Source organism: Equus quagga, chromosome 15, assembly GCF_021613505.1.
Source record: "Equus quagga isolate Etosha38 chromosome 15, UCLA_HA_Equagga_1.0, whole genome shotgun sequence".
Taxonomy (NCBI): Eukaryota; Metazoa; Chordata; class Mammalia; order Perissodactyla; family Equidae; genus Equus; species Equus quagga.
In genome coordinates, this window is record NC_060281.1 from 47,515,465 (window position 1) to 47,542,436 (window position 26,972).

General features: G+C 41.9%; 1 long non-coding RNA gene across 2 annotated transcripts in view; it reads left to right on the forward strand.

The window, feature by feature from the left end:
* The first annotated feature begins 19 nt into the window (after positions 1-19).
* The window catches only part of LOC124225997 (uncharacterized), a 29,494-nt gene continuing 2,541 nt past the window's right edge, over positions 20-26,972 (forward strand). For both annotated transcript variants that reach the window (XR_006885182.1, XR_006885183.1), the window contains exons 1-2: positions 20-341; positions 11,814-11,957. This is a non-coding gene — a long non-coding RNA (uncharacterized LOC124225997). The remainder of the gene's footprint in view (positions 342-11,813; positions 11,958-26,972) is intronic.

Sequence of the window (26,972 nt, forward strand, 5' to 3'; positions counted from 1 at the left end):
GTTGCCGGGAACTGTTGCCACAATAAATCGCATCACGCGGACCTAGGTCCTGGGAGGCGGTGGGACTTTTGTAACTGGAAAATGGAAAATCAGAGACGTTAAATTACCACTGGGATGCAAACGGCAGCCTTCTCCAGGACGAATTGAGGGGAGAGCCGGCTGCCTGGCCGAATTAGATAGTAAGCATCCCGCGGGGACCTCTTATTTTTTCCTGAGACGCCGTGGCACACGCCTCCACCCCCGGTGCCTGGGCTGTGCGCTCGAGATGTTGGCTTTCGTGCTTCAGACTCTGCAAGGCGATTGTGAGACGTCCAGTCGACGGAAGCAGCTCTTGAGGACAGGTGGGCAGTGGAGGCGGCAGGGACAGCACCAGACCTCAGTGTCATGGGGCGACCTCGGAGACGACAGTCACACAAACAGAAACCCACACAACGAAGAAAACCAGACATTTAGGATCATAAACAGCTCAGCGGCTGCGAGATGGGTCATGCAACTCATTTTTATGGACAACGCGTTTTATGAGCTGTTACATTATAACGAAAGAGCATGGGTATGCTTATTTCTCTCAGAGATTTAAGTAAAAACGGTGTAATCCGTCAAAAAAGGCAGACCAGGGAGACTGCTCAACTGAGCAACAAGTTGCTCTTTCCTGAATTTTTCCCTTTTTTATCTTATTTTCAGTTAATTTCTATTTTTGAGAAATTTTTTTTTTGAGTTAGATGCTTCTTTTTTTTATTATTAATGTTATGATAGATTACAAGCTTGTGAGATTTCAGTTGTACATTATTGTTAGTCATGCTGTGGGTACACCACTTCCCCCTTTGTGCCCTCCCCCCACCCCCCCTTTTCCCTGGTAACCACCGATCAGATCTCCTTGTCAATATATTAACTTCCACCTATGAGTGGAGTCATATAGAGTTCGTCTTTCTCTGACTGGCTTATTTCACTTAACATAATACCCTCGAGGTCCATCCACGTTGCTGCGAATGGGCCAATTTTGTCTTTTTTTATGGCTGAGTAGTATTCCATTGTGTATATATACCATATCTTCTGTATCCAATCATCAGTTTCTGGGCATCTAGGTTGGTTCCACGTCTTGGCTATTGTAAATAATGCTGCGATGAACATAGGGGTGCAAGGGACTCTTGGGATTTCTGATTTCAGGTTCTTAGGCTAGATACCCAGCAATGGGATGGCTGGGTCATAGGGTATTTCTATTTTTAACTTTTTGAGAAATCTCCATACTGTTTTCCATAGTGGCTGTACCAGTTTGCATTCCCACCAACAGTGTATGAGGGTTCCTTTTTCTCCACAACCTCTCCAACATTTGTCGCTCTTGGTTTTGGATGTTTTTGCCAATCTAACGGGTGTAATGTGATATCTTAATGTAGTTTTGATTTGCATTTCCCTAATGATTTGTGGTGATGAACATCTTTTCATGTGTCTATTGGCCATATTTATATCTTCTTTTGAGAAATGTCTGTTCATGTCCTCTGCCCATTTTTTGATCGGGTTGTTTGTTTTTTTGTTGTTAAGCCGTGTGAGTTCTTTGTATATTATGGAGATTAACCCTTTGTCGGATAAGTGGCTTGTAAATATTTTTTCCCAATTAGTGAGCTGTTTTTTTGTTTCAATCCTGTTTTCCCTTGCCTTGAAGAAGCTCTTTAGTCTGATGAAGTCCCATTTGTTTATTCTTTCTATTGTTTCCCTCAACTGAGGAGTTATAGTGTCCGAAAAGATTCTTTTGAAACTGATGTCAAAGAGTGTACTGCCTATATTCTCTTCCAAAAGACTTATTGTCTCAGGCCTAATCTTTAGGTCTTTGATCCATTTTGAGTTTATTTTGGTGTGTGGTGAAAAAGAATGGTCAATTTTCAATCTTTTGCATGTGGCTGTCCAGTTTTCCCAGCACCATTTGTTGAAGACACTTTCTTTTCTCCATTGTAGGCCCTCTGCTCCTTTGTCGAAGATTAGCTGTCCATAGATGTGTGGTTTTATCTCTGGGCTTTCAATTCTGTTCCATTGATCTGTGGACCTGTTTTTGTACCAGTACCATGCTGTTTTGATCACTGTAGCTTTGTAGTATGTTTTGAAATCGGGGATTGTGATTCCACCGGCTTTGTTCTTCTTGCTCAGGATTGCTTTAGCAATTCGCGGTCTTTTGTTGCCCCATATGAATTTTAGGATTCTTTGTTCAATTTCTGTGAAGGATGTTCTTGGGATTCTGATTGGGATAGCATTGAATCTGTAGATTGCTTTAGGTAGTATGGACATTTTAACTATGTTTATTCTTCCAATCCATGTGCATGGAATGTCTTTCCATCGCTTTATGTCGTCGTCAATTTCTTTCAAGAAAGTCTTGTAGTTTTCATTGTATAGATCCTTCACTTCCTTGGTTAAGTTTATCCCAAGGTATTTTATTCTTTTCGTTGCGATTGTGAATGGGATTGAGTTCTTGAGTTCTTTTTCTGTTAGTTCATTGTTAGTGTATAGAAATGCTACTGATTTATGTATGTTGATTTTATATCCTGCTACTTTGCTGTAGTTGTTGATTATTTCTAATAGTTTTTCTATGGATTCTTTGGGGTTTTCTATATATAAGATCATGTCGTCTGCAAACAGTGAGATTTTTACTTCTTCATTACCTATTTGGATTCCTTTTATTTCTTTTTCCTGCCGAATTGCTCTGGCCAACACCTCCAGTACTATGTTGTATAGGAGTGGTGAAAGTGGGCACCCTTGTCTTGTTCCTGTCCTCAGAGGGATGGCTTTCAGTTTTTGTCTGTTGAGTATGATGTTGGCTGTGAGTCTGTCATATATGGTCTTTATTATGTTGAGGTACTTTCCTTCTGTACCCATTTTATTGAGGGTTTTTATCATAAATGGGTGTTGGATCTTGTCGAATGCTTTCTCTGCATCTATTGTATTCGGTTTGCCAGAATTTTGTTGAGGATTTTTGTATCTATGTTCATCAGTGATATCGGCCTGTAGTTCTCCTTCTTTGTGTTGTCCTTGTCAGGTTTGGGGATCAGAGTGATGTTGGCTTCATAGAATGTGTTAGGGAGTACTCCATCTTCCTCAATTTTCTGGAATAGTTTGAGAAGAATAGGTATTAAGTCTTCTTTGAATGTTTGGTAGAATTCTCTAGAGAAGCCGTCTGGTCCTGGACTCTTATTTTTGGGGAGGTTTTTGATTACCGTTTCTATTTCCTTACTTGTGATTGGCCTATTTGGATTCTCCATTTCTTCCTGATTCAGTTTGGGAAGGTTATAGGAGTCTAGGAAGTTGTCCATTTCTTCCAGGTTGTTCAATTTGTTGGCATATAGTTTTTCATAGTATTCTCTTATGATCCCTTGTATTTCATTGGTATCTGTTGTGATTTCTCCTCTCTCATTCCTAATTTTGTTTATTTGAGATTTCTCTCTTCTTTTCTTGGTGAGTCTGGCTAAAGGTTTGTCGATTTTGTTAATTTTTTCGAAGAACCAACTCTTTGTTTCATTGATCCTTTCTACTGTCTTTTTTGTTTCAATATCGTTTATTTCTGCTCTTATTTTTATTATTTCCCTCCTTCTACTGACTCTGGGCTTTGTTTGTTCTTCTTTTTCTAGTTCTGTTAGGTGTTGTTTGAGGTTGCTTATGTGAGCTTTTTCTTGTTTAGTGAGGTGAGCCTGAATTGCAATGAATTTCCCTCTTAGGACTGCTTTTGCTGCATCCCAAATGATTTGGTATGTCGTGTTCTCATTTTCATTTGTCTCCAGATAATATTTGATTTCTTCTTTAATTTCTTCAGTGCTCCATTGTTTGTTCAGAAGCGTGTTGTTTAGGCTCCACATTTTTGCACCTTTCTCTGCTTTTTTCTTGTAGTTGATTTCTAGTTTCATAGCATTATGATCAGAAAAGATGCTTGATATTATTTCAACTCTCTTGTATTTATTGATGTTTGCTTTGTTTCCCAAAATATGGTCAATCCTTGAGAATGTTCCATGTGCACTTGAGAAGAATGTGTAACCTGCTGTTTTTGGATGAAGTGTTCTATATATATCTATTAAGTCCATCTGGTCTAATTTTTCATTTAATTCTATTATTTCCTTGTTGGTTTTCTGTCTGGATGTGCTGTCCATTGGTGTTAATGGTGTGTTGAGGTCCCCTACTATTATTGTATCGTTGTTGATGTCTTCTTTTAGTTCTATTAAGAGTTGCTTAATAAATTTTGGTGCTCCTGTGTTGGGTGCGTATATATTTATAAGTGTTATGTCTTCTTGGTGGAGAGTCCCTTTTATCATTATATACTGTCCCTCTTTATCTTTCTTTATCTGTTTTGCTTTGAAGTCTACCTTGTCTGATATTAGTATAGCGACACCTGCTTTCTTTTGTTCATTGTTAGCTTGGAGTATTGTTCTCCATCCCTTCACTCTGAGTCTGTGTTTGTCTTTGGGGCTGAAGTGTGTTTCCTGGAGGCAGCATATTGTTGGGTCTTGTTCTTTGATCCATCCTGCCACTCTGTGTCTTTTGATTGGGGAGTTCAATCCATTTACATTTAGAGTGATTATTGAGATGTGGGGGCCTACCACTACCATTTTATGTCTTGTTTTCCGGTTTTCTTCAATTTCCTTTGTTTCTTGTCCCATGGTTTAATCTGTTCTGATGAAGAGCTGCTACTCTCTGTTGTTGTCCTTCTACTTATCTCCTCTGCTCTTGGTTTTGTAGCCCCTTTCCTTTTTTTGATTTTTCAGGAATGAGGGTTTTCCTGAGGATTTCCTGAAGAGGAGGTTTTGTGGCAATGAACTCCCTTAATTTTTGTTTATCTGGGAAAGTTTTTATTTCTCCATCGTATTTGAAGGATATTTTCGCTGGGTAGAGAATTCTCGGCTGTAGATTTTTGTCCTTCAGATTTTTGAATATATCATTCCACTCTCTTCTAGCCTGTAAAGTTTCTGCTGAGAAATCTGCTGATAGCCTAATGGGGGTTCCTTTGTAGGTTAGTTTCTTTTGCCTGGCTGTCCTTAGTATTTTCTCCTTGTCGTTGACTTTTGCTAACTTCACTACTATATGCCGTGGGGTTGGTCTTCTTGCATTGATAAAGTTTGGAGATCTATTGGCTTCTGTCACCTGAAGATCCATCTCTCTCACCAGATTTGGGAAGTTCTCAGCCATTATTTCTTTGAATAGGCTTTCTGCCCCTTTCTCCTTCTCTTCTCCCTCTGGTATACCTATAATCCTTACATTGCATCTCCTAATTGTGTCTGATAGTTCTCGGAGAGTTTCTTCATTTCTTTTTAGTCTTAGTTCTCTCTCCTCCTCTGCCTGCAGCATTTCTATATTCCCATCTTCCAAATTGCTAATTCTTTCCTCCATATTATCGGCCCTACTGTTCAGTGCATCTAGATTTTTCTTAATCTCCTCTATTGTGTTCTTCATTTCCAGTATTTCTGTTTGGTTCTTCTTTATCGTATCAAACTCTTTTGTGACATAGCTCCTGAACTCGTTGAGTTGTCTATCTGAATTCTCTCTTAACTCATTGAGTATTTTAATGATGGCTGTTTTGAAGTCATCGTCATTTAGGTTATATATTTCATTTTCTTTGGGATTGTTTTCTGTGTATTTGTTATTTTCCTTCTGTTCTGGAGATTTAATGTATGTTTTCATATTGCTTGATGTTGTAGATTTGTGCCTCTGCATAGAGATAGAGTTTAGTTGCTCCTTCCACTTGTTTCTGCTGGTGTGGTGGGGGAGCAGCTGTTTATACTGCACCAACCAGGAACCCTATCCGCAGTTGCTAACTGGGCCTGGGCCCCTCCTCGTAGTCACAGTGGTCCTTTGGATTCCCTCTTCTGCCGTGGGGGCTGTCACGGGGTGGCTTCAGGCTGCTGGTGCCTACTGTTGCAGCCCACCTAGACGTGCTCCCTCCTTGGGGTCTGCAACGGTGTTATGGGCTTTTCCAGCGGCCAGGGGTAGGATCACTTATATTTGCCACTCCATCACTGTCGGCACCCACAAAATCGCACTTGTCCACTATGGGTCGCAGCAGAGCTATTGGCATTCTTCTACAGTCTGTGGTTAGCTCACCTAGCTATGCTACTTTTGTCCCGGGGTCTTCCAGCCTTGTGGCTGCCAGATGGGTGCTCTCTACTAGTGCTGTACAGAGGCTTTCACTGAGGTTGCTGTGAGCCTGTAGGGTTTCCCCCTAGGCTACGGAGCCAGGTCTCTGGAACTCCACCCAGCCCCAGTCCTCTCCGAGATCTCTGGCAATCCCTTGCCCTGCCGGGTGGGCAACGGCAGCTCGGGGGTCGCCTCGCCCTCTGGGATTCTCTCCGGGACTTTCCCGGAGTTGTGAATGCTGGGAGTGGCCCCTCCGCTAATGGCAGACAGAGAGTTTTGTCTGCTGCCCGGGCGGAACGAGAATTTTTTTTAAAAGGAGCTGAAAGGGATCTTAGAGTTCGTCTACCAACACCTTGCTGCAAAGATGCTGAGAGGTTGAGTGATTTAGATGGGCAGGGGTGAGGGGCTGTTAATGAGGGATCTGGGATGAGGAACTGTGTGGCCTGACTCAGTCCCTCCATGTGTCCACAACACCAGGAAAATACTAGCAAGGATTCTTGGAAATGTAAAAATCCTGGATCCTTCAAAGGAAATTAATGGTCAGCTGTGTTTTTGGAAGCTGGTTATTTACTTTATAGCATTTAAAGTCATTCACTCTTTCTCCTTCCTGCCTGGATGGTGTTGCCTTGTCAATTTTCCTCTTACTAAAATAGAGGAAGAGGAAAGATGAGTTGAAACTTAAGTCAAAGCATTATAATTATTGAGCCAGAAGGATTAAAAATTTGTGAATGGAAAGTTGAAACAAGGCTAAAATGGCGTTTGGGAATATCTCTGAAAGTATTAACTCATGGTGTAATAAGTCACATGAAATGTTCCAACTGGAAATGGGAAAATTCTCAACTAGACTAATCCAAGACAGAGGACACCTATAAAATGTTGTTGAGAAAGTTTAATGAAAGTCTGTAGGATGTAAGAGTGATGTGTAAGAGTGAAATACTGCAAAACATTTTTTCTTTTAAGTCAATCTGTGAACAGAGGTTTGCTATTCATTCAGTGTGAATGAAGGGAGTGGTACACAAAAGTGTTGTGCCAGTATCTTTTGAAGCATCCTATAACTACAGCAAAGTTGTGAAAATGTCCTTTTTCTAGGGAAATCAGCCAAGGTGGGAATACGTAAGCCATGAAAATCGATAAATGCTACAAATCAGGACTTTCTCCCCTCCCCCAGAGAGCTGGTTATTAAATATCTCCCAAAACATCACTGCCTTTGCCCTTATATTCTAGAATGCCAAGGAATGGCTCTGTGTTGTTTACTGTTCTCTGATCTCTCTCTGCAGTGAAGTGGCCTTAGCCACCCATAGCCCTAACCACAGAATGTGTGTACATATCATTTCCAGTCTCCCTTCACCCTGGAGCTGGGGCGTTACACCAAGGTTCTATGCTCTGGGTACTTAAGGATCATGCTCTGGTTTGGGATAACCTGATTCTACCTTTAAGACTGCTAGAGCCAAAAACCCTCTGATTCTCACCAATGCTGGGCCTCCAGTTGCTCATTTTAAAGCTTAACTACTAGCCTTGATTTTTCTCTTCAGTTTTGAATAATCTGGAGAAGGTCAACTCTCCAGGTCCCTCCAGAATTTATTTAAGCCTGAGGTTTGTCCTGAGCTTTCTTCTCTGGAGCAATGAGGACACTGTAAGGACTAGTGACTCTCAAACTTTAAAGTGCACGCCCTGGTGATCTTGTTAAAATGCAGATTCTGATTCAGTAGGTTTTGGGAAGGGCTGTAAGTGCCACATTTCTAACAAGGTCCCAGTGATGCTGTGGCTGTTGGTAGAGGATCATACCTGGAATAAGAAGGGTATAGAACACGTCTGAATGTTACATCATTACTTCAAAAGACAGCAAGGAAAAAGGAAAAATGGAAGGAAGGAGGAAGAATTGAAGAGGAAAATGATGGAGAAGAATTAAAGTCCATTAGACAATCAAGTACAGAGGAAAAGAAACACTGGCCTGATTTTATCAAGGTATTCTCAGTCAGGGAAGCACCTTTATGCATAAAATTACAAGTAGGAGCCCAGTGGCACATTAGCTTCTTCCGAGATCAGATGAGATGGGGCGTGGTCAGGGTCGAATGGCTGTGGACCACACCAGCTTCTTTTCTCATTTCCCTGGTGGAGAAGGGATCTTGTGAGTTAGTGGGCCAGGGTGAAGAAGAAAAGAACATCTTTACTTGCCATCACCCAAGCTCTGGAGTTAGTTTTCCCTCTTCTGTCTGTTCTGAGAAAATTTCCCTTCCAGGAATGGTAAGTGAACCAGAGAGCAGAGATGTCTCCCTGTAGAACTCAGAGCATTGGTATGTCAGGGCGGGGTGGGTACCACACAGCTGAGGGGTTTGGATTTCACATTGAGACCTTCCTGGTTTTAGTTCAAACCCCAAGCTTTTTTAGGAAGGGGGAAGTCTGAGAAATCAGTTCTGATCCCACCACTGAATTCAGAGTTTACTAGCATTCTTCGATGAATAGAAAACTTATGTGCTGACTTTCATTCCCAAACATATTCCCACTGACTAATCGTTCCGCTAACAGCTGACATTTTTGAGTGCTTGCTAAGGATTAGGTAAATGAGGGAAGCTGATGGCTGTGTTGGTGTTTCTATTTTATCAGTCAATTATTGGCTTAAAGCAAAGATTGGAAAACCATGGCCCATGGACCCAATCCAGCCCATTGCCTGTCTTTATCTGACACATGCGCTAAGAATGGATTTTACATCTTTAAGTGGTTGAAATATTGAAAAAAAGAACATTAATTAGTGATTCGTGAAAATTATAGACAGTTCAAGTTTTCAGTGTCCATAAATAAAGTTTTATTGGAACACAGGCATTTTCATTTGTTTGCATACTATCTGCGGCTGCTTTTGTGCCGCGGCGGCAGAGTTGAGTGATTGTGACAGAGACCATATGGCCTGCAAAGCTGAAAATATTTATTATCTAGCCTTTTTAGGGAAAATGTTTGCTGATCTCTGACTTAAAATGATAAAGTAATTCCCACAAGGGTATTAAATAACTTTGTGGAACCCTAATGGCCTGAAGGAGTTTGTACTGCTTCCAGAAGGGCAAAAAAAAGTCCTAGAGAGCGGCTGCCACATAGGGGGAATGTATCTCATTAACTAACAGGACTCCCAGGCCTGTAAAGCATTTTGTTAACTGGTTTCATTCAGCTGCTAAAACCCTGCCATGCTTCACTGGAGCACCCCTTCGACAGGAGGGTTACGGAGCGGGGACAAAACCTCACTGTGTTGGGCTGTTGTTTTGCATCCTGAGACGTAGTGCAAGGAGCATTGTAGCTTCTGGAAAAAGAGGAGAGAGCGCCAGATTGTAAGAAATGGGAGCATTCTGAGTGTCATCTTGAATTCAAAGACCTAATTTTAAAACCCCATATTGTTCTGCTTCTTCATGTCCCTTTGTCAGACACTTTAACCCAAACATTGTATTTCTAGAACAGTCCTCTCCTTTATACACACATTGTGTCGCTCAGATGTGAAGGGGCCTCTGAAGTTTCTATCTCTGGAATCCGCTGGGGCAGGTTGCCTCAGTAACAGTACCAAGTGTATTTAGAAAGCTCACAGACCTGTCTGTGAACAGTTGCGCGATACAGAAAACTACTATTACTAAAGGCAAATTGTACCAGAACATTGTCATAAAAAACACACAACACATTTGCATAATCAAGATTTTTGCAATCTGTGAGCGAACGCTTGCAATAACACCAGCAATGAATAACGGAGTTGCTTCAAAATGCAGAGAGCAAGGATATTTTAGGCATCCCGTAAAGGGACTTGATATGACAGATTCTTGCAGAGAACAACCAGAAATAAATAAATAAGCCCACAAACAGGGGGACAATTGTTTGCCAAACCTTGGCATTCAGCCAACAATCTTGATGTTGGCTCATTCAACACAAACTGGGTAAATACAGAGAGAAAAACGCCAATCTGGGTAATAGCTCAGAGAATGGCAGCTTAACAGTAAATTTAGCTGTAATAATCTCATAGGATTATAAGACTCGCATTTACATCTGCCCTTAAGAACCAGTTCTGAACCGCGTTTAGATGTTATATGGGTCTGATTCTGGGCTGAGAGCTTAATAAGGATGTGTGAAAGGAGAAACAATATTTGCTGAATGGCAGTTGGAAAAGAAAGCTTGCTTTTTAGAAAGCTGTAACAACTCTTAAGGTTACACATGGCAATTTTCACACACTGATATTCTCACAATTAAAGAAAAGTAATATTTAAATGATTTTCACTGCTTCCAATTTTGGCAGTACGTGGGCACCGAGCACTGAGAGTTTTTGAATTAGTGGTGTGATTTTTCCGTGTTGGCCTTGAACATATTGTTTGACGCTCCAGGGGAGTTTGGCTGCTGGCAGAACTGAAAGGCTAGGGGAAGAACAAAGCTCTCTAAGAGACTTGAGCTTTTTTCTCCACTGGAATGTGGTGGAAAGAATGCTGGGCCAGCTGGCTCGATTTTGATCCCAGTCCTGCTCTGGGCTAGTGGACCAGCCTCTAGGAAGTGATTTAACCTCTGGAGGCTGGTCCCTCGCTCTTCTCATGAAGGGGCTGGACTGGGAGATGCTGGATATTTAATAGCCCCTGGAACACTGGTTCTAAAAGTGAGGTACTGTAACATCCATTTCAGAATAACCTCTGCTGCTTGTCGCAAATGCAGCTTCTCGGCAACGTGAACAAACTTATCAGATCAGTATCTCCGAGATTGGTGCCCCAGAATCGGTATTTTCAAGAATGATCTAAAGTTATTCAAATGCACGGGAATGCTAGCCACATTGCAGAGAGCAGAGAAGAACCTGGGCTTTGGAGGGAGACTGATCTGGTTTCACCTTTGACTCTGGGAAATTATTTCACCTTCTTAGGTCTCAATTTACTCATCTATAAAATACAAGATAGTGGAGGCCAGCCTGGTGGCATAGTGGTTAAGTTCACATGATCCGCTTTGGCAGCCCAGGGTTTGCAGGTTCGGATCTTAGGTGTGGACCTTGTACCACTCGTCAAGCTGTGCTGTGGCGGCATCTCACAAAAGATAGAGGAAGATGGGCACAGATGTTAGCTCAGGGCCAATCTCCTCCAGAAAAAAAAAAAGAGAGAGAGAGAGCAATAGTACCTAGTCCTAGAGGTATTGGGAGGATTAAATGTGAAAAAAAGGCATGGAAGTGCTTCACTCACTCACAGTAATTACGCAACACGTGGGACCTAAGGTGATTTAAACTATATTTTGACATTTAGGGTCCGCCTATTTTTTATTGTAAAGTAGATAAAATTCTAAATTCTGATTGAAAGTCCACAACTTTATCAAGTTAACATCACTGCAAGTGAAGAAAATAATTTTTTCGAATAACCTGGCTTTCGAACGAATGTAGTTTTTGCTGTTGTTTTTATAACCGCAAGCTTGATTGCATCTCATTTTTCTACCATAGTTCAGCCCCCTCTAGTCTGACGGATCAGATCCCAAAGCTCTAGGAAAACACACAAAGAGCGCAAGTATTGTGTGTCATAAACCCCCGACAGGACTCGAGCTCTGCCCCTCTCACAGTGGAGGATGCCAACATTCTTCCTTCTGGAAAAACCCCCTTCTGAGCACAGCTCGGGGTCACATAAGCCCCAGAATTCCCTGCTTCGCCCTCCTTGCCTCTGTCTTCCTTTTTGTCAGGCTCTCCCGTTATAGCAGCTACAGAGAGCTGCCTGTTCTCTGTTCTCTTTCAGAACTCGCTGCGGTGAGGGCCTGATAGTAATTACTCGGAGGGAAATTACAGCTCTTCTCCCTGAGAAAGTCTGTTGAATCTACCGGGAGAACCATCATGGCGGGTGGCCACCGATTTGTCTCTCCATGAAGACTGCAAAACTCAGGTACAAGTATTGTTGTTGGGGGTTGGGAATGGGGAAGAAAGAGAGGGAGGGACAGAGAGACAGAGACAGAGAGAAGTTGAGAGAGAGAGAGACAGAGACAGAGACAGAGACAGAAGGGTGGATATTAAGGTTGTTTTTAAAGGGAGAAGATTAGGACAACTTTCCCAAACAGATAAGAGCGCGTGAGTATGCTCTGGACCAGCATCCATGGGAATGAGGAACTCAGTTCTTCACCTCCCCTGAATGGGCTTCATCCACACACCGGGTGGCACCAGCGTCATTACTCGCAGAAATTGCTCAGTTCCATTTAATTTCCCAAATTTGGATCGGGCATCTACTAAGAGTCAGGTGCTCTGTTTGGCACATAGTTGGCCCATGATAACTTCTGCTTCAGACCCACCTTTCAGCTATATGTCGGTGGGTACAATTCTCCTAGTGACAATCATTGTAAGAGTAGAAAAATCAGGCAGACACTGTGGACCTAGAATGCGAAAATATCATTTATTCTTAGAAAAAAAAGTCTGTGTTAGGAATGCTGGCTCAGAAGGGGAGCGTGCCAATGCAAAACTCTAGCTCAGTTTTGTAAATGGTCCCAAGTGTCTGCTGGTTGTTCTTTTTGTGGTTAGGTACCTTGCCACCATGCTTTCAGGTACTAATATTAAGTAACTATGTGGGTCAAAAAAGGTTGTGCTGTTCCACTCTCTATGGAGTGTACACCAGCCTGTGTGGGATGTTTTGTAGGATCTGTGATTGAGGCCTTGTCCTTCCAGTGGCTCTTACTAATTCTTTCTTGGGGAAGTGTCTCAGACCCAACCATCCTCATTTCTCTCATGAATCCTTCATCGCCTTCCTAGATTGCTACTCAGGCATCCTAGCTGAACCCATACCTGCGGACTCCTATAGTATCACCAACTGCCTGCTATATTACATTTTAACTTTATGGCCAAACATCATTTGTTACTTCCATGTAATCAAGTCAATTTTCCTATGATCTGCACACACTTCTTTAGCCTGCCATTTGTTCTACGTGCTTGCTTACTTATTTATTCAACAAATATTTATCGAGGTCCTACTGTGCACCAGGCACTGTTCCAGGTGCTGAGGATACAGGAGACACCAAACAAAGTCCCGGCCTTCATGGAGCTTATACTCCAGAGGGGCAAAGGAATAAACAAATAAGTAGACATGTACCATGGGAGGTGGCGAAAAGTGCTGTGCAGAAAAATAAAATAAAAATAAAGCTCAGAAAGGAATAGAAAGCAACTGGAGGAGTGGTGCACTTTTAGATTAGGGAGTCAGGAGAAGTAGAAAGGAAACGACCCTTACGGATGTAGGTGGATGGAGTGTTCTAAGCCAAGGGAACAGTAAGCAAAAATGCCCTGTGGCAGAAGCATGCTTGGAATGTGGGAGAGAAAGCACAGAGGCCAGTGCGGCTGCACAGGAGTTAGGAGAATGCAGGGACGAGGTCAGCATCATGGCTCTTAGGCCTGGATGAGACCCCAAGAGAAGTAGTAGCATTTAGTCTTATTCTTGAGGAGGTCATGCATTATTATTCTCACCGTATGCAGTATGGAGCATCAGAAAGGAGATAATTTATCAAGCTATGGGCCCAGGATATGGTTGCACCCAACGCTCCTAAGTCCACCTCACCTGTGTGGATCCTGCTATTTCTTATTCCCCTAGTAGAGTTTCTCTAGCACTCGGCAGAGGATAATACTGTATTTCATGACAAAATTCCTCCATTTTTTCCCCTAATGTATTTTACTTTACAAACAGGTGGTGTTAGCAGGGATGGGGACCGCGGGATATTGCTCAGACAGTGATGTACTCCGGCAAGCACTGTTGTGGGGAACATTCTTCTTCCCGACAGGTTTTATAGCTAACAGCATCCTCAGCCCCTTTCAGCGCAGTATCTGCAGCCTTAAAAGGAGTATTCGAAGAACTATCCATTGTGGGCAGGCCTCAAATTTTCCTGCTGAGTTTATTCTTGTTCCCTTCTAGGTTAATCCCAACTGACTATTAATTAGACCGACTATTTACCAGCGAAGTGCTAAAAGGGCAACAGTGATAGGTATTTGCCGTGACATTAGCCATGATGGTCACCTCACAGGGAGAATCTTACTTCCAAAGGACAGTACACAATGTAGCGAAAGTGTACTTTCAATTGTTCAGAGAAAATGCGATATCGCTTCAGACTACTAGAAGAAAATATTCAGCTTCCTATCCTCTTACACTTTTAGCTTAGGTTGAATTAAATTCAGCAACAATTTAAAAATTCTTTTATTTCCCATTCTGTTAGGGAAAAAAAGCAAAGGATGTTTCAAAGTTGCCACAAGAAAAAAAAGAGACATCTCACCTGTCCTCTTTCCTCAATCTGTTGTATAAAAAGAATAGAGGGTGGGACATAAAAATTGTCTCAATTGTATCATTATCATATATCTAGACAGCTTCAAGAAATTCACTAGAATGATGCCTCCCACCTTCTTCCCTTTTCCCTGATGGAACATGGTCCAGAGAAACTTCTGCTTCCAGTCAAGATGGAGTAACAGGGACCAGATTTACCCTCCCACTGGAAACTATTAAAAACAACCAAACTATGTGAAACAGTGGTTTTCAAGACACTGGACATCAGGCAATGAAGGGCAGTGATCCCTGAGAGATGGAAGGCAAATAGATTGAGCTATGAATGCCTCCCGCTAACTGCCTTGAGAACGTTTCCAGATGATGGTGCAGGAAGGGAGAGCCCCAGAAGAGCCCAGTGGACTCCTTTAACTGAGGAGAAGATGCTGAGAGTCCAGGGAGGAAAAAGATGGCTAGAGTTTTCAGGACAAAGTACCTGAGAGGAGACAGGGAGGGGACTCTGGAGATTACAGAGGGTCACCTTAGATACTCCACAGAGGACCGATCAACACGAGCATATGAGAGAACCACCTGAGGCTGGCGAAGGAACCACCCAAAAGGATTAGAAGGAATGGTGCTCAGGGCTCTGACTGTGCCTCTTCTTACCAGCAAGACGAGAAAACCTCAGGAGGCACAGGTTAGAGTACTCAGAAGGTACTAAGTACTCGTTGTTAGTAATGGGGAAAAATTAGCCCTTCACTAAGCATCACTATGGTCCCACCCAGCAAATCAGAACAAGCAATACCTGGCACACTGTCCAAGTAATGGAACTGCACCCCCCAACAAAGTTCAGGAATATTTATAGGAACACAGCACTATCCAGGATCCAACAAGGTAAAATCGATGATGTCAGACACTGAATAAAAACTTAGCAGGCATGCAAAGAAACAGGAAAATATGACCCACAGTTAGGAGAAAAATAAGTCAACCCCAACTGACCCAGAAGTAAAACAGATGTTAGAATTAGCAGACAAGACGATTAAAACTGATTACGACTGTATTCCAGGTGTTCAGAGAGCCAGAGGAAAGATTTAGCATGTTAAGTAGAGACACGAAAGATATTTAAAAGACCCAACTGAACTTTTGGAGATGAAAACTGCAATGTCTGAGGTTTTTAAAAATACACCGAATGGCGTTAATGGTGGTCTTTGTCCATTCAGGCTGCTGTAACAAAGTACCATTGACTGGGTGGCTGATACACCAGAAGTTTATTTCTCCCAGTTCTGGAGGCTAGAAGTCCCAGATCAGGCTGCCAGCATGGTTGGGCTCTGCTGAGAGCCCTCTTCCAGTTTCAGACGTCTCAGTGTATTCTCACATGGTAGAAAGAGGGTGAGAGAGTTCTCTGGGGTCCCTTTCATAAGGACAGTAATCCCATTCATGATGGCTCCATCCTCATGACCTGATCACCTCCCAAGACTACACTTCCCAATGCCATCACATTGGAGGTTAGAATTTCAAAATATGAATTTTAGGGGCACACAAACATTCAGTCCATTGTAATGACTGATTAGACCTTGCAGAAGTAAGACTGGTGAGCTTGAAGACATAGCACCAGAAACTAGCCCAAGTGAAACAAGCTGAGAAAAAAGAGTAAAACCAAGAATGAACAGAGTATCAGTGAGCTGAGGGACAACTTCCTATAGCATAAAGTACCTGTAATTGGAGCTCCCTAATGAGAGGAGAGAAAGAGGCAGAGGAGAGACAGGAAAAATATTTGAAAAAATAATATCTGAAAAAATTCCAAATGTGATGAAACCTATAAACCCACAGATCCAAGTTGCTCAAGGAACCTGTGCACAAGCAACATAAAGCAAACTACAGCAAAGTATGTTATAATCAATTGCTCAAACCAGTGATGAAGAGAAAATCTTAAAAGCAGACAGAAAGAATACTTGCTATGTGCAGAGAAACTTTAAAGTACTGAGCATTTAAAAAATTCTGAAAGAAAAATGTGGCAACCTATAATTTTATACTCTTTGAATACGCCTTTCAAAAACAAAGGCACAATGAAGGGGCTGGCCCTGTGGTGCAGCAGTTAAGTTCACATGTTCCCCTTCAGTAGCCCGAGGTTCGCTGGTTCAGATCCCAGGTGTGGACCTACTCACTGCTTGGCAAGCCATGCTGTGGCAGGTATCGCACATAAAATAGAGGAAGATGAGCACAGATGTTAGGTCAGGGCCAGTCTTCCTCAGCAAAAAGAGGAGGATTGGCAGCAGATGTTAGCTCAGGGCTAATCTTCCTTAAATAAAAGAGAGAGAGAGAAAAAAAAAAGAGGCAAAATGAAGACTTTCTTGGATATACAAAAGCTGAGCAAATTCATCACCAGCAGACACATATATGGAAATGTTAAAGAAAGTCCTGCAGGCAGAAAGAAAATGATACCAGAGAGAAATATGGATCCACACAAAGGAATGAAGAGCACTGGAAATGGTACCTACATGCATAAAGAGACGAGAGTTGTTCTGACTATTTAAATCTCTTTAAAAGATCATTGATTGTCCAAACCAAATAGCAAGGCAGTGTGGGGTTTCTGATATATGTGGAAGTGCAATGTCTGACTACAACAATAGCACAAAGGCCAGGAGGGGAGAAATGGAAATATGCTGGAAGTATAATTAAAAACAAAACAAGAGCATGATCTCTGGATAAGCCACCAAATATTTAGAAACTAAAAAGCATTCTTTTAAATAATCCATGAGTCAAAGAAGCAGTAAATAGCTGAAAGAAAGACTCTTGATATCTAGTTTCTTTTCCCAGTTCTCTGGGAAATGAAAACACCAGGGAATATCATGATAGTATTTTGGGGGAGTAATTAGTAATAGTAACTACTAGTAATAGTAACTGGGGAGTGTACTAGTTTTCTACAGCTGTGTAACAAATTTCCACAAGTTTAGTGGCTTAAAACAACACACATTTGTTACCTTGCAGTTTCCATGGTTTAGGAGTCCAGGTGTGGCTGAGCTGGGTCTTTCATTCAGTATCTCACAAAATGCAATCAAGGTGTTGGCTGGGGTCTCATCTGGGACTCAGGATCCTCTTCCAAGCTCATGTGGTTATTGGCAGAATTCATTTCCTTGCAGCTGTGGGACTCATTGCAGCTTGCCTCTTCAAGGCTAGGAGGAGAGACTCTCTTGCTTCTTCTATCTCTGACCTCTAGATCTTCTTTTAAGGGGCTCGCTTCATTTGGCCAGGTGCCCCCCAGGACATTCTCACCTCTGATTATCTCAAAATCAACTAATATGGAACCTTGATTATATCTGCAAATGCCTTCACCTTTGCCATAACCTAACCATGTAACCTAACCATGACTGTGACACGTCATCATAATCACAGAGCCCACCCACATTCAAGGAGAAGAGACTATCCAGGCAATATCCATACACCAGGGTCCTGGGGTGTGAGGGGCCGTGTTAGAATTCTGCCTGCCCATGGAGACAGAAAGGAATAAGCATAGGAAAAGGATATTATTCGTCAATTATTTGTACTCATAATCTCTTCTAAGTGACTAAACATTGTTCCTGGATGCAAGAAACTAGGTTTGATTGATTTCATGTTATTTTCTTCCTCAAGACCCTTCATAAGGTTTTAAATAACCTTCAAAATAATTATAGTAATAATAACAGCTACTGTTTCTTGAATGCTCAGTATGTGCATGGCACTTTGCACAGTATTTTACATATAATATCATATTAGATTTTTACAAATGCATGAAGTAGATATTACTACACCCATCTTGAAGATGAAGAGAAGATTCTGAAGCTTAGAAATCTTAAGTAACTTGCCTAAAGTAACACAGCTAGTAAGTAAAGGCGCCAAGATTCAGACCCAGACCTTTCTGATTCCGAATCCAGGGCCACAGAGAAAAAATGAGAATGCAGATAGCAGGAAAAACAGTGTTTCCACTGCTAATTGTGCTTTGTGAACAGTTTGTCCATCCTTATTGAGTTGTTTCTATTAAGGATAAATGAAGCCAGCATTTGGGAAATGCTCTCTCTATTGGAAGGAACATAGAGCAAAGACTAATATATATATTTCAACTATGTCGAAGCTTTTTCTATCAATTAGAAACATCGTTCCCTATATCTCCCTTTCCTCTACTGTGTCTCGAAGGCTAGAACAAGGCTGCAGAATTGTGAGTAGTTGATTTGTGTCTCATGGGTAAGTTTCTGATTTGAAGAGTGAAAACGCATTTGGAAACAAGAAAATGCGTACAGGTGACACTTGCTTAGAATGCAGTTATTGTATGCAGTTATTACTAATATGTAGCTTCATATGTTTGATTGTTGGCAGTGCTTCTATTTCATACATTTGAACATTTTTTGCTGCCTGAACACCTAAATCCCACAAAAAAAGCTAGCTGCTATCAGACTGAATATTGCACAGGTGTTCTCTAAAATGAGCATCCCCAAACAGTTGTTCTTTGAGACCAAGTGGCTTCCTTCCTCTGCTGGTTGCCTCCCTGGACAGCACCTAAGAGGGGACAAAAACATCTTCTGTGGGGATGGCAGTCAAAGGGATGGAGCCGTAGCCCTTAAGGAAAAGATGCAGGTGGGGTCGACACAGAAGTTTTCTTCAAGAAAATGCTCTCATGTCTTTTGTCTCTGGTTTCACTTAGAGAGAAGGGAATACCACGATCTTCAGGGAAAATTCTCGTCTCTCTGCTTAAATAACATCTTCAAGCGTACAGGGCCAAGTAATTAACATCACCACCAGGGGGCAATAATACTTCAGAGAAGCTGGAATAGTAATAAGCTTGCCATTATTGTGTCCAAATCATCTACAGGAATAACCTTAGGTGAATGGATTTTGTGCTACTAATAGCCTACTGTACAATTAAGTACTAATACACTAATTACATTTCTGCTTTAAAGTAACAGTAATAATCAGCTTATGCAGCTGGTACACTTGGGCATGCTTTGTGGGAAAAACTTTTCTTCCTCTCTGCTATCTTCCCCTTCAGAAGGAAATCAGCCTTAAAGGGGGTGGGCAAACACAGGAGCAGGCAAAAGGGAAGCTTCCAGATAAGGAAAATGAGGCTCAGAGACATGAAGAGTGAATCTCCCAATGTTATTCTCCTAGAAACAAGATTGGAGCCCAGAGATCCTGAGTCCCCTGTACTAGGAACTAGACAAGACTATGCAGCCTTCTCAGCGAGGAAAGGGCATAATCTGCTATGTGTGCTCTCTGCATTTAACATGGGCTTATTGAGTTCCCAGTATGGACAAGGCACCGTGCTAGGCCTGGGATGTACTGGGGGAATAATAATAATAACAACAACAGCAATAATCATACAGACGTGGTCCTTGCCCCCAGGAACTCAGGGTCTGGTGGGAATACAGACAATGAGTTAAGGATCAGACAGACATCTGATCGCAAACCATATTAGATGATATAAAGGACAGTACGAGTTAACGTGAGCTTATATAATGGTGTGTGGGTGGGGGTCAGAAATTGACACTTGATGCTTGAGAGAAGAGATAAACAAAAACACTTGGAGAAGACTATTCCAGGCTGACCCAGGATTCTAGAGACACAGGTTGGTGCCATTTAATGCATAGTACTCTCTAGGCCATGTCAAGAGTTTGGGATTTCATGGTAAGCACAAGAATAAGTTTTGAAGGTTTTTGTAGAGGGTTGACATAGATCCAATTATATTTTTGTCAGATCAGTCTGGCTTCTATTTGGAGATAAAATGGAAAGGGAACAAGAGTTGAAGCAGGGAGAATGATTAGGCGGCTATTGTAGTTATCAGGTGATAAACAATAAATGCTTAGTCCTGAAGATGGAGATACGTAATCAGATTCCAGATGCATTTTAAGTGAAACTAGGTAAGATCCATTGTTGTCTTGGATGTTAGAGTTAAGGGAAAAGGAGGTATCAGATGACTCCTCAGATATTTGGCACATGACAGGGTGGATGGGTGACATTTACTGAATTGGGGAAGGCAGGAAGAGGAACAGAAGATCAAGGGTTCAGTCTTAGACATGATCATTTCGGAAGTCAGGGAACCATCCAAATGGGGATATAAGGTTGGAGCTCAGGAGCCAGATGTGGCCTAGAGATTCAATTTTAGGGGTCATCAGCATAAGCCCCTACGAATAGATGAGATTGGCTGGGAAAACAGGGTAGAAAGAGAAGAGGGCCAAGAACCAATCCCAGGAAAAGGCAGCTGAGAAGAGAGGATCTTTCAAGCAGGGAGTAAGCCACTGTGTCCAACGTTGCTGAGTGATCAAGTGAGATGAGGCCTGAAAAGGATAATTGGATTAAGCAATAGGGAGACCATTGGTTAGCTTCCCTAGGGCACTTTCAGGTGAGTGGTAGAAACGGGAGCAAGACTGAAGGGTTGAAGAGGAAATGGGCACACCATACTGAAAAAGAAATCATAGAGGCTTCAGGACTTAAAGGTGAAAGGTGAGACTTTAAAACTTTTCGAAGAAAATATAGAAGACATTTGCATGATTTTAGAGTAAGTAACAACTTTCCAAACAATACACAAAAAAGGACAAATCATAAAAGGTAAGACTGATAACACTGACTACTTTAATCCTAATTTAATATGAAGAACTTCTGTTTCATAGAGAATATGGAAACACAAGTTGCATTCTGCATGACCCTCCTACTCCACATCTAGGAATGTGGAGAAAATCTTGCCATATGCCCAGAGATATGTAGAAATATGTTCACAGTAACATTGTTTATAACAGCAAAAACCTGGAAACAGTTCAGATGACCAGTCTCAAAAGAACTGATATATAAATTGTGGTATATTTATCAAACAGAATGTAACACAACACAATATGTAGTGAAAATGCTTGAACTATAGGGTGCCTCTCAGACACATAACACTGAGCAAAAAATTCCATGTGCAGAAGATGATGTATTGTGTCCAGTTATATAAAGTTCAAGAATATTATTTAGAAATATGAATAGAAATGTCCAAATTAAAAGCTAGAATAATTGAAAGTATTTTCCTGCAGCCAGCTGACTTGGGCATAGAGAGTAGGGCAGGAGAGCACATTTTCAATATACTTTGTAGTAATATGTGAATTTTTAAAACTATGTACATGTATTATTTTAGTAAAAAAATGTAAAAATAATTTTAAAAGTGAAGGAGAGGTGAGAAAATGGAGACTATATGAGGGACAGCTCTAAACAACTTTGGTTCTGAATGAAAAAATGCAGAAGGTGGGGCTGGCCCGGTGGCATAGTGGTTATGTCTACACACTCTGCTTTGGTGGCCTGGGGTTCGCAGGTTCGGATTTTGGGCCTGGATCGAGCACCACTCATTCAGCCATGCTGTGGCAGCATCCCACATAAAGTAGAGGAAGATTGAAACAGATGTTAGCTCAGCGACAATCTTCCTCAAGCAAAAAGAGGAAGATGGGCAACACATGTTAGCTCAGGGCCAATCTTCCTCACAAAAAAAAAAACAAAAACAAAACAAACCCCCCCCCCAAAATGGAGTAGATAGTTAGCAGATGTGGGAGATGGGATCAAGGAGGGTTGTTTTTTTTGTTTGTTTTAGTTTTTGGTGAGGAAGATTGGCCCTGAGCTGCCATCTGTTGCCCATCTTCCTCTTTTTGCTTGAGGAAGATTGTCGCTGAGTTAACATGTGTGCCAATCTTCCTCTATTTTATGTGGGACACTGCCACAGCATGGCTTGATGAGTGCTGTGTATGTCTGCACCCAGGATTTGAACTTGTGAACCCTGGGCCGCCGAAGCGGAGTGTGCAAACTTAACTACTACGCCACCAGGCGGGCCCTGGGTTGTTTATTTTGACTGCTTTTTTTAGATGAAACATATTTGATACCGATAGGAAGGATCTATTCAGGAAGGGGGGCAGATCAGGGATGCAGAAGATTAGGGAGATAACCCAGAGAATGGTCCCCGAGAAGGTAAGAGACAGTAGAGATGACAAAACCTTTGAAGACGGGATAGATGCTTCATACATGATAACAGAAAAGACGAAGGCAAGGACTGCTACAGACACAGGTGGGTGAGTGAACTGTCTAGAGGGAATATGAGAAAGGTCCTATCTAATGGGCTCAGTTTTCTCTTTTTAGGGTGAGAAAGAATCCTTCACTCAGAAGGATGATTAGGGAAGGAAGGAGAATCAGAGCTTTGAGAGTGGGGACATTCTGAAATGCTCATTGCAGAGTTGGGCTATGTTGGGAGTCCACCTGACGATGACAGTCATGATTTCATAGTGATAGCAGTTCCCTCATTTGTATAATCACCTTGGCCAGAACTTTTTTTTTTTACATTGGCACCTGAGCTAACAACTGTTGCCAATCTTTTTTTTTTTCTGCTTTTTTCTCCCCAAATCCCACCAGTACATAGTTGTATATTTTAGTTGTGGGTCCGTCTAGTTGTGGCATGTGGGATGCCGCCTCACTGTGGCCTGACGAATGGTGCCATGTCCGCGCCCGGGATCCGAACCGCGAAACCCTGGGCCGCCAAAGCAGAGTATGCAAACTTAACCACTCGGCCACGGGGCCAGCCCCAGAACTTTTAAAATCTGGAGATTTATAGCAATCTCCACTGACTACTCAAGGTCACAGGCAAAGCATGGCACAATTTCTGGAAGGTAAATATTACATGAAATAATTAATTTAAAACATTTTTATTTGAAAACCAAGAACACATACAAAAATGGATTAGACACAAGTTCAAATAGATTTTTACAATAAATCAGAATTTTTTAATGAGATGCTATGATTACAGGAGATGGCTTCAGGCTCTCCCCCAAATTCCTGGGCAAGTCATCCGTTTGGTCCCCTTTGCAGATAGTGGTACCTGTGTGAAAAGATTGAGAACTGATGACTTAGGCTGAAGTGGCTGTGGGAGTCACACAATAGCCAAACGAAGATTAGGATCCATACTTTTGGACTCGAAAGCATGTGATTTTTCTACCTTCTGACATAACATCTAAAGATTGTTCGTCAAGATTGTTCATTTCTGTGTTAGAATCTTTACAACTTAACTGTGTTCTCAATGGTGCATACGATCATCTTGTGTTTCCTTTATTTAACAGACAATTGTGGATGTGGCTTCAGAATTCTGGCTATAAATAGAATTTTATTAAAACCCACGGCAATCTCTGCCTGCCGTTTGGCTGGTGGGCTACTTGATTATTTTGGGCCTTTCTTCTGAGAAGATTCAGAGCTGTTCACATTGGGCTCCAAATTGTACTAATTCTGGACTCTGTTTAGGGAAATACATTTGCATCTCCATCATCGTTGCTGCTTGACAGATGAGTAGAAGGAGTCACAGAGGTGTTGCTAGCTCGAGATCCTAAAAGTCACAAGCAGAAGCTGCCAGTTTCTATTCTGTCAGAGTAAATGTGCTACTATTTTTGGTTCGGTGTTCTTTTCCATTTCTGGTTATCATGATCAGAGAGAGACAAATCCTACTTTGTTTCTAAGATACTCTCTGATCTCTTTCAGGGGACTCACAAGCCGTGTATTGTCACTGAAACTGTCACACCGTAAGGTCCTTGGGTGGTGGGGCACGGGGGGAGGTTATATGATAAAGCTCATGTAACAAAATAAGTACAAAATATTACCTCAAACTCTGTGCCAGGAATTACAATGAAATCTGTGGACTTAACCCTTCTTTTGACAGCAGCTTGTCAAAACCTGCTCTCTCCTTAATGCTACGCCCTTTAAAAAGAGCCAGAGGTGAATCAATCTCAGCAGTAATGAGTAACATTCATTGAAAAAGCATTTAAAGGGGTAAAAATTATTTCAAGCATTTAGGAAAACTAAAAATTCTATCTATATGCTAAAAAGGGTAATATGATAATGGAGTTTAATAATATAGTAGTAATCAAATTAGGGAGAAATTTGCCATGGACAGGAAATAAGAGACTGGGAACTGGAGCCATTGTCATCCCAGGAAGGGGCTTGGTGTCATGGGTACCAGAGAGGTGCGCCAATTCCCTTCAGTGACTGGGAAGATAGAAAAAAAGCAAATTAGCAGAAAGAAAAAAAGCAAATTAGCAGACTGTTATAGAGACAGCTAGAATCTTCCATCATGTTTTTCAATTGGGAGGGTCTTTTTAACAATGCAGGGCATATGGGTAGAAAGTTACCAATCTCCTCCTTCCCCACCACCTGTTACTGACTTGTTATTAACCATTCCTAGCTGGGAATAAATGGAAAATCATAGTAATGAATACGATCTTCCAAATACCACCTCAGACCATTACACGGAACTGTCTCTGTGTGGCAGGGAGATTCTAAGATGGCCCTCAAAATCCCCACCTTCTAGTATAGATGCCCTCGTGTAATCTTGCCTTGAGTGTGGGCTGGCCTAATAACCCGCCTCTAGTCAATGAAATCCAGCAAGATGATGGGTGTCATCTCTGTGATTAAATTACATAAGATTGTAACTTCCAAGTCTCTAGCAGACTCTCCCTTGCTGGCTTCCATGAAACATGCCACTGTGTTGGAGAGGCCCATGTGGCAAAGAACTCAGGACAGGCTTTGGTCAACAGTCAGCAAGGAACCAAGGCCCTCAGATCAACAGCCTGCAAGGAACTGAATCATGCCAGTAACCACATGACCTTGGAAGTGGATCCTTCCCCAGACAAGCCTTAAAACCAGACCCCACTGCTGGCCAACACCTTGATGGCAGCCCTGTAAGAGACCCTGAAGCAGAGAACACAGTTAAACCTTGCTCAGACTCCTGAACCACAGAAATTGTGAGATAATAAACATGTTCTGTTTAAGCTGAAAACGAAGAGAGAGAATACCATCTTATAAGTACCTGAGTTCATCGTGCTCCCTCATACCTCCATACCTTGGCCAAGCTGTCCCTTCTGCCGGGAATGTCCTTCCTTATCTTCCCCTTCCACCTGAGTCTTCTTGCAATAGTCAGCCATAGCACTTCCTCCCTGAAACTTTCTGGAAGAGTCAGGCTTTTACCCTCTGGGCCTTTTTGGGATCAGTTTTCTGTTGACACACTTGCTGCGTTGTCATCGATCACATATGGGTCTGAGATCCTTGAGAGCAGTGGCTGGTCCTCTTCATCTATTTCCCCAACATCTACCAGAGCGTCTCCTCTAAAATGTTTACAATGTTAATATCTGTCAATTAGATAAACAGTGTCTAGAAGAAAAATATCCAGATCGTGCTTTTGTGAAGGTGCCAAGGATCATAAACTCACCCTGGTCAAATCTCCTTGTCATAGAAATTTAAATAAACAAAAGAATTCCCAGTTTGTGTTGCTAGCCCATCAATTTTGAAACCACACTCCTTGTGGTTCATTGCATTAACATTTCAGCGTAGATAGAAGACCTGAGATGCTGGGATGATTTGTTGCTAGGAAATTTTCTCTCAATGAAACAGAATGAGCCTGGGATTCTTAAGATACTGCCCTGCATTCCAATCCTTTCCAGACTATTACACCACTTTGTATCCATTCCTGCTGTCCCACTTCCACATCCCTACTCCTATTATCTTTCGTTTCTCTGTCGCCCAACCCTCCCCAGTCATGGCCTCTATGCTAGGTTCTCTCTAGAATCATTGATAAAGCATCTAGGTGGTAAAGGTGGCCTCTCTACCCTCTCTGGTATGCTGTGAAATTGCAGTCTGTGGACACCTCCTGCACAGTATCTTTTGCAACACTTTTGTCTGGGAGAGCCTTATGCTGCTTTTCCTTCGCTTGGAAATATCGACCAGTTGCAAAGCATCACAATGGTCTGCTGGGGGATTGCCTTAAAGCTTGGAAGTTAAATGCATGGGCTCTAGTTAGACTATCTCGATTCAAATCCGCTGCTTCCATTCACTAGCTGCAACACCTTGGGCAAGCTATTTCTCAGTGCTTCAGTTTCCTTATCAGGAAAATGGGGAGATGATAATAGCACTTACCACCTGGACTTGTTTCAAGAGGGTTAAGTGTATTGATATGTCTCTAAAGCTATGTCTCTAAAGTGTCCCTGGTGCTACATAACTGCTTGCTCTTGTTGAAGATTCCAAAGTTTGCCAAATAATAAGAAATGTGTGAAAAGGAATCTACATGCTAAGTTCTGGCCAGTGCAATGCTAGAGAAACACCATACAGGGGACATTCAAAATTGTGCCGTTAGGCTGGTCCAGGTTATGTTAAAGGATGCAATTGTTCAGGTTTTGATGCCTATCCCCCACTTTCTTGCCTTTTCTATTTGGTTAACAAGATAATGTCCTTCCTCCAGATATTTCCACATCTTGGAGTTGGTCATTATCCCTTACAGCTATAAGACAGGGCAAGTATTACCTTCATTGTTTCAAACAGGAAAACTAAGGGACTAAAAGATATAATATGAAATGTTGATACACTTTGGCTTACATTTATTTAAATCCTTTTAGGCGCAAGCTTTCCTGTCAGATCTTCGTTAATGATGGTAGTCACATTAATTTCTCCCTTTTCTAAAGCCTATACCATACTCTTCGCTCATTATACATCTTTCTTGTCGCTCTCTGTTTCATGCATATTAGTTATGTTTCAGGAAGGACACTGACAACTTACTAAGGTTGGGGACTATAGCTTGCACACTTATTTTCATTCCTCATATAAATTAGTTGATGTTGAGCTCTGAGAAATAGGTGATTACAATGGCATTGAAGGTAATGA